The sequence below is a fragment of the Anopheles ziemanni genome, chromosome 2 (assembly GCF_943734765.1).
Source record: "Anopheles ziemanni chromosome 2, idAnoZiCoDA_A2_x.2, whole genome shotgun sequence".
In the NCBI taxonomy this organism is placed as follows: domain Eukaryota; kingdom Metazoa; phylum Arthropoda; class Insecta; order Diptera; family Culicidae; genus Anopheles; species Anopheles ziemanni.
In genome coordinates this window covers 655,271-663,480 of record NC_080705.1, presented here as the reverse complement: position 1 = coordinate 663,480, position 8,210 = coordinate 655,271, and positions in this window count along the sequence as shown.

Sequence of the window (8,210 nt, the reverse complement as noted above, 5' to 3'; positions counted from 1 at the left end):
AGAGTAACCCGAGCGTGCGAGCGCGAGAACAAGATCGTGAAACGCGAGAAAGTACGCGACAACAAAAGCTCGCGCGTCGGTTCGCGTATTTCGTTGCAGCAGAAGTTTGCTCACGCGGCGTGGCCAAGCACAAGAGTGCATCCGACGCTGCCTTCGCGAGCAACTGGAAAGCCGGAGAAAGCAACGAGAAAACCGCGAAAAATGAGCGAATGAGAGAAGCATCATCTGTGGATGCTTGGAAGTTCCCTTGGACATCACCGCTCGCGATCTTTCTCTTCTCGCTCTTCAAACTACCAAAAAAAGCGAAAATTGTGAGTTGTATAAAAGCTGATGCGCAGGAGGTGAGCGGTGGGTTGGGGGGGGACGTTTTAATGCTGGGCTGGGAAAAGAAAAACAAGCGCACACATACGTAACCTTGCCGGGTTCTGAAAAGCAGCAAAGAAAAGCATTGGACATTCGGTTGAAGCTAAAAGCTTCGAGAAGAAAAGTGGTGGAATCTAAATGTCCCATGCTCTGATTTGGCCTCCCTTGGCCTCGTCTGCCTCCATTTGTCCAGACGTACACGCAGACGTCATGCAGGCCATGTGTTAGCACACAGAAAGCGTCAGTCTAAGATGCCGGAAAAACATTTTACAAAAATTGCACGCGATGGCTATGAAAAATGGATGCATTTTTCTTTGCTTTGTTTCTTTTTGCCATGACACAATCGCCCATAAGCACATCCGAGGCACATAAAACTGAGAAAGGAAAAAGAAAACCGCCACAACAACAACAACCACGCAAACCACAAAACCGCCGGTGAAGTAATCCAATTACACAAATAAAGAAGAAAAAAACTACAACAACAACCACTACACAAAGTGAAACTAAACGAAGATACGAAATTTCAACGCAACGTTTCATTTCCCATTTTCAAAAGGCGCACACGTGCGAGCCCGCGTTGTAAGCGTTGATAAAAAATGCATATGTGTGTGTGTTTGTGGAATAAGGGGATGGGGATGGTGGGGTTGAAAAATGCCAACACTCGCCCACCTCCTCCTTCGTGTTTCCCTGCCCATTCAACCCGCGGAATGAAGATATGTGAGGGAGAGTACAAGGGGCGCCTTTTACGATGACGATAACGACGCGGTTCCGTTCCGCTTGGATGCGTTCGGAACGAGGCCCCGGGGGCACAATGCGTCGCGTTGGCCACCGATGATAGCAAAGTCGGCCGATAATGTTCTTCGACCGTCACACAAACACAAAAAGCATAGACACAGAAGCCTGCAGAGGTAAGTTGCATTAAGAAAAAAAAGATAAAATGGTTTTCGTAAACGCGAAATGCGGTTTGCTTTTCTTTTACGCATTATCATGGAAACCATTCAGTGATGAAAGAATGTCCCTCATCTGTCCCCTCCCACCAACTACTAATGTTGAGGGAACATCGCCGCCAGGAAACGGTCCGAATCGACGTAACATACCGAGACCTGTTCATTTGATAAGCCTCCTTCTTTCCGTCCAACCTCCGGAGAAAATATCGTTGGACCACTGAGCCTGTTTGTGCAGTTATGATGCAACTGAATGCAGGCTGCAGCTACAGCATCTCAGTACAGTAGGAATGGAATAAATTTCCGGTCAAACATATTGCAAATTTAGTTGCACTCAAGTCGATATATATCCTTTACATTTCACACCGAACAAATCATCCCAACACCTCTTCGTTGGCCAGAACTTATGGCTTCTTGCTTCCACGTTTTGGTGGGCGCAATCCCTCATCATTAAGTCCACAGGAAAATTCGTCAGCACGTCGTTACCGGAATCGGGTTGATCACAACAGCTTAGCTTCGGTAGCAGAACCTCCAACATGGCGGGGGCGTTGGGTTTGCTGCTGTCACGGTTTCGTGGCCACGAGGAATGATCGCGGGGCGGCATCTTTTCGTAAGGAAGACGAAAGCGCACACACATTCAGACACACACACACTCATTGTGGTTGGATGGCATTCCCCCCATGGTCATAACATAACACTACGGTCATGTTTGGTGTGAGCCAAGGGAGATGAGGAACGCGGTAGGCGCGAGAATATGAAGGCTACTTTCCGTTTCGCTGATTTTGACCGAAGTTTTTCCGCCGCGTTTTGAACACTTGTCGGTGCGATTTTCTTTCTGCCGAACATGTTCAACCTATGCTGGACTCTTTGTCACCGAAATAGGATGGGAGAATGTGGCTTTACTAGCACGTTTGTATGCGCAATAAATCATGTCTAAAACAGTTCACAGTTACACGAGTTCTCCCTCACCGAATATAAAGAATCAAAATATCTTCTTTCACAGTTTATGATAGCGAAAAGCGCCACCGAGGACCGGTGAAAGAGACAATTAATTCCACGATGACCGATGAGTCATATATATTCCGCGACATTGTTGGATGGTAGTTCTTCTCCCAGCGCCATTGTGTTGCTTTTTTCTTGCGTGCAAGCTACCTTAGATTGACTTTCCTCGGTCTATTCTTCGGGCGAGTCGGTCGAGGCGAGGTTGTCCATCGTTAATTACATCTCTTTATGCAAGTGGAGCACAGTAACAACAGCATGCAACGCCACTGTTCCTCAACTCCCCCCGCACCTGCCCTTGCCGCCCGCCTTGAGCAAAATAAAACATTTCAGACAAGCTTCCACTGGAAGTTGGAGTTCAATCCCACCGACAACAGTGGCGAGGGGGGTTGGTGTGTTTCCCACCATTTCCAGTTTGTTGGAGGAAAAATCAGGTCGGGCAAGCAAGCGGGCGGCCGCCGGATGAAAACAGATTCTAGATTTGCACAAACAAATTCCATCCAATCGATGGGGGTGGGGGGCGTACAGGAAGAACATGGCTGGTGCTTGGGGAGCCTTTTAAGGCATTCACGCACCGTAAAGTAATCCCCAAGTCCCAGCCCCAGTTAGCGTCCCTCGCGGAAAACACACGCAATGAAGGAGAGAAACAACGACCGGCAACGTTTATTAACCTTAACTTGATCTTCCGGTGTGCAGGAAAAGAGTGTGTACGGAAACCTGCACCCATTGAGTTCTTTAACGCATGCGTGTGTGTGTGTGTGTGTGTGTGTATGTGGGACACGAAGGAACGGGTCCTCTTCTCAACGGACGCAACGCATTAGTGCTGAACTCGCGCGCGCGCGGGCTCCCTTTTCTGCGTCGTGAAAAACCGGATCGCTTCGACCCACTGCCTGCCTGGCCACTTTGCTGATATGATAATGGCTTCAATTATGCCATTACGCATCCTGCTCCGATCGAAAGCTATCCTCCTGTCCTGTGGCCGCTTCGTGTGAAGGGCGATAAAACCATTTGCACGCGCAACTCTCTGTTTGTTTTCTTGTCTGCAGTATCTATTTGGCTTGGCTGGACAGCCAAGGGAATTCCACTAAACTAGGTTCGAGAAGCGAATAGTTGCCTAGAGGTTCAGTTAAACTTACTAAGATACCCCACATTTGACACTGGAGTTGGCTTCCCATGGAGTCTTTTAGGACACATCCCCTACAATAGGATGATGCGAACGAAATCCAAAACGACTAGAAACACCATTGCGTCACCTCACGGTAACACGGTAACAGTTACAGTAACTGCTGGCAATCGGTTGTCACGATTTCCGATCGTCTCCAATGTCGTGAGGTCTTTCTCTTTCGCTCTCGGCCACCGAAATCGGGACCAAAAAGGCCTGATCTTGCACATGATTGATGGCTTAAGCGGCTAATAATCGCGCCTTTTCCTAGCCAACCTGTTATACACAACGCGATGTCGAGGAAGAACCTGAACCTTGCCGCTATCGTGTGAATTATTGTGGGAGGAGGTTCCCGACATGGTAGGAAAAATCTTCGCTCCATCTTCCATTACCCGTAAGCATAGTTGCTTCCCCCTTCCATTCCGCTCGCTCCCCTGCACGAAAGATCACTAATCGCGCATCCGGGACTTAAGACTCTAGATTCTTGCAAAGTTTGCTCAAGCGACAACGAGACCTTTGGGTTGACACAGTTACAATACCCCCCCCCCCCCCCCCCCCCCCCCCCACAAGACACCATTGTTGGGGAGACCAGACCACAGCAGTGATCGTCAAACCAAGTGAAGCCACCAGCAAAACGGATGACGATGACGCAAAGACCACTGGCACAGCGAACGTATGCTGTAATTCGGCGGTGGACCGCAACCGTAGGCTGAAGGTAGGTCAATTAGTCCGTCGGCTGTCGGCATCGAAATCGTCGAATGATTGAGCGTCAGTACTTTTCATAAATCGAAAGCCGAAAACCTTCAAACCTGACAGCTGCACTTCGCGTGGATACGTGCAACAGCGATTCTTTCTTGCTTTCCGCCCCAAAGCGTCTTGCGTACCAACTCGGACTCTGAACCTTCTTCACTTTGTTTTGCTACTTGCGACAGAGTGCAGTCGCTTTATAAACACGACGAATCGGTTTCCAAACCCCAAACACCTTCGATATCAAGGTTTCGAAGCCGGCACGATTCATGACGTCGATGAATCGTACCAGAATCGTTGAAGTTTAATGTTGAGAAAAGAATTTTCTATGCACAAAAGCACCAGATGCCACTGACTTTTTTAAAGGCAGCACACGTCGGTAAGCATCGGTGTGTGGGACAACAAACGGGCATATGCGTCCCGGCTCTGGAAAGGCGCCAGCAAGATGCCTTCCCAACCCCAATTCCAGACCAGATTATGGACGACCTATTTATTCGCAAGCAAGATAACAAAAGCAGCGTCTGCGGAGAAGCATCCTCAAGCCCTCATCGCCACGTTCTCGACCAAGCAATGATTAATATTTAATACTAAACCAGCAGAAAAAGTGGATAAGCTTGAACATACATACACGCTGAAGAAGCATTCTTATTTAAGAAGCACAATATACGTTTATATTGAACGACAAGAAACGCAGTTCACGTGGTCTAGTTTTATCTCATCAATATTTAAGCTGTTGTTATGTCTGGAGGTTAAGAAGAAGACTCATCGATTGACACGTTAAATGTAGTATGACATTATAAAATAGTGCTAAGTATTGCCGAAATCTGATGTTTCTGTTTAGTCAAGGTTTTCATCTCCTCCGTCGACATAATTCGTGAGGCACAAAATGGACTGATAATGCTGAGCTAAATTGAAGACGTCGCAGTAAATCTCTAAAAGGTCTGAACTCTCGGTGGACAAAGCGGTTTAAAGTTTTAGAGCTCATGACGTCGTGTCGGTGCAACAAGCGGCTCATGTCACTGATTTGTGCCGAAATGTTTTGACAAATCATGAGGCGCCTCAAGCATCCGGTTTCAGGGTCGTAAAGCCATGAAAATTACTTTTCGTTTGAGTGTAGCGATCGTCTGTGGTGCATGCATTTAAAGCACTTAGATGCATTTAAAGCATTTGGCTTTGAAAACCGCTACAAAGTAACCTATCATGAAGCTTTTGGAGTATTTGAAAGAAACTAACGAATAAAAAAAGGCAAAAGCCCGTTAAAAACACTACCCTGAAGGTCGTGATGGTTAGAAACAAGGTAACCAGTTATAAAACTCTCCGCATCAGACGCAAATGTCAGGTAAAGTCGATCGATAAATGTGTGAAGCCTGCGGAACGAGGTTGGTAAGGGTTGCTGTCTGTGAGAGAAAGGAGGGGAGGGAAATTTAGAGCTCGAGAAAATATAAGTGCTCGGATGGCCTCGTGCTGCTTTTGAGGCTGAATTGCGGCGTGTCCGACCGGCTTGTGTGGAAATCCCAGAAGAAAATCCAAATGCCAAATAAATTTCGAAAAGTTCATCATTGTTGCGAGGTGATTGTGAGGCGGCTTGAGTGCCTTCTATCCTCGCCTTGCCAATCGGGCCGTAGAAGTGTGTTAGCTTTCCTTACAAAGTTTTTCCTAATACAGTAGTTATCAAAAGGGGCGTTAAGGTTAAGGTACAAAGATCAAAAAGATATTCCTTTTCACGACTATTCTCTCTCGCTTGCTTACTGAAAATAGAAGCCAACCCCACTAGGATTTGATAAACAATGTAAGAAGATTAGTGCACCACAAATTAAACGTAGGACTGTGTAGCTTATCCAAGCAACTTCTTCACAAACGCCCACGGTAAATTGTATTTTTACTTTCTCACTGAATGCATGCAGTCGGTTGGATCCATCTCCCGACCGTATCGTTCTATCGTAGTGTTACGCTCATATGCTGATTCATCGCCAAGACCAAGTGCGGCGGGACCAACGACCATTCTCAACTTCACACAGACACCGAGGGAAATGCCGGCATAGCACAAGCCACTTTGCACCAATTCCGGGTCTCCATCTCCGCCGGTACTAAACGTGTTGTGTCCGCCTTGTGGCCTCCCCGGCCTACAGCCGTCTGTAAATTAGTGCAATGTATTCGCGATTGCGAGCTCTCTCGTACAGCCCCGTTACGCTGAGACCCGACCCACCCGAAACAGGCCCAGGGGTGTCACAGACGGGAAACAACTGTCCCAATTGGGAATGGTTTTCTGTGGACTTCCTGATCCCGACTACAGCTAGTGGAGCAAGAACACTTTTCCTTCCGCGTGACTCGGTGTGCTTTCGAAGCAAGATAAAATATTTCGACACGTATTAAATATTTACTATTGAAGACATTTCATTTCCATACCATGCCTTTCACGACAACTAATGGTAATTAATAGAAGTACAAGTAGATTGTACTGAGGAAAATTGCAAAAATTCTCAGATAAATTACTCGCGAATCTCAGACTAAAGATTACAGTTGATTGTTTATGACATCATTTGAATGTCCATATTTTAAACAATCAAAAGCCTCCATTCCATCAATCTCTGTCAACAGATTCTTATTGTTAGCAAGACCCATCAATAATAACAAAAACTATATGTGTTTTTCCACTTCATGAATAAATTTTATGTTTGGGAAAAGAAAAGATACTACCCAAAGTTTAAGTAAATTTTCAAGCATCTTGCTAGAGAAACGTATTTATTGTACACTTCTTGTACTCGTCCAGCATCCATTTAGCAGCATAGAAGGATGGATGGCCAAGGAAAGAAATGGCACGTTGAGATTCCAGGGAGTAAACTTGTTCTCAGCACTATTTATTGCTCAAATTCTGCCATAGTTTGACTAGTAGTGATGTAACTGGAGTAAACAACGAACAAAACGATAACTCATTTGATGATTCTTCGGTTCATTGTCAATTTGGAAGATATTCTACCAAAGGTTAAAAATGGCCATGGCACCTTGGGTGGTCACACCTACGCGTGATATAAAGAACATTCTCCATCGTGTACCTGCGCTCTTCAACACGTGTCTAGAACTGCTAGCGTATGAAGACATCATCTATCCTTTTGCATCGAATAAGATATGTTCCCAGCTACAGTTTACTTAAACGTGATAGTTATTTTCTTACTCACCCCCTCTGTGGGAAGTTTCTTGGGAAAAGAAGACTGGTAGCTGTTTCTTCACCACACAATTGTCACAAAACCGTATCAATGAAAATCAGAAGCTAACGGAGCTGAGCAATTTACACGTGAAGTTGATTCGACTGATAAGATATGCTTAAAATAAAAACCACACCAGACAGACTCGTTACACATAGAGGCAGAAGAAGAGAGTGTAGCGAAAAGCACAGATGATTTTGGGATTACACGATTCAGATTGTGTCCCGCACTAAGTCGCAGCTTCTCAACCAACGCTACGGGGCAACTGGAAACTGAAACGAACGAACTAGCGACGATACAATGCCTACAATGGCCAGAGTTTTCCAGCTCATAGCAGAGTTCGTTTTGCTCTCTCGCTTAGGCGGCAACAAGCAGCAGAGATGAATTTTTCCACACATACGTCAAATCCTGGGCATGCGTCCTGTGGACCCAACATTCAGGTTTCCAACGACGCTAAACAGATGCTTTTCACAGAACAGAGCTTTTTACCAACCAGTTCGAACTTTTGGAGTCGTTTCGTTAAAACTTGTCACATACATTTCGCCCAACGAATGTTTTGTGTTTTGAGTTATCCAAGGAAGCTCATGCGTATGGAAAACTTTGGATGGGGAAATGGGTATCGGGCAAGGGGGGGGTAGGAGGGAAAAAATAAACCAATGAACATTCGATCGATTTTTCCAGCAGAGCAGTGGCTGTCACTTAAAGGTACGGTTCGTCTATTGCGTTGCCTTCTCTCCTTATACGTCTGACCCACCGTTAATTGGAATAGCACAGACTTCGGAGCTTAACGTA